This window comes from Sardina pilchardus, chromosome 4 (assembly GCF_963854185.1).
Source record: "Sardina pilchardus chromosome 4, fSarPil1.1, whole genome shotgun sequence".
Classification (NCBI taxonomy): Eukaryota; Metazoa; Chordata; class Actinopteri; order Clupeiformes; family Clupeidae; genus Sardina; species Sardina pilchardus.
In genome coordinates, this window is record NC_084997.1 from 17,643,679 (window position 1) to 17,644,361 (window position 683).

A 683-nucleotide genomic window follows, 5' to 3' on the forward strand; every position below is an offset into this window, starting at 1 on the left:
TTTGTCTATCTTCTGGTTGCTAGGTGACGGTAAACAAGCTCGTAATTCTTGATTTTGCTTACAAACGTACGGTTTTACCCGTTAACTGAACACGTTTATGGGAATTTAGCACCACGTTTCCATCAAAAAGATTGTTTTTAAAAATCCTAACTTGTTAGATTTAGGTAGGCCATCCCATCTGTTTCTGCACGCATTACAGGTTTGGGTGCAAATAAGAAAATGCCTCCATCCGGGTGCAAATAATCACTCCGAAGTATGTTTCTCACTCTGTGAAAAGAAAATCTACAAATCGTGCGTCCTTGTCTTTATATAGATGAGGAAACAAGCGGAGGTTAGGCTACTTATATGAGCAGGGATGTGTGGGCGCGATCCAGATCCAGATCCGGCCGCCTTGTTTTGTTTTCGATCGATGCTCTCTGTGTGCACAAGTACAAATCGGTTTTGCACATCGCCAGGTGGTATAATTGGTGCAAAAGTATTCGTCCCCGGAAAACAGCGACGGAAACTCGCAGATGTAGACTCAAGCACTTGTATCAATGCACTTGTAGTCGTGTAAGACTTTTATTAATGAGAAAACATTTCACAGATGCACAACTTCTGTTGCATTAGTTCACATTTGGGTTTACAAATGCACGAATGTTGTGCATGTTCTCAGACTATGAAACACGGATGTGCGAATGTGT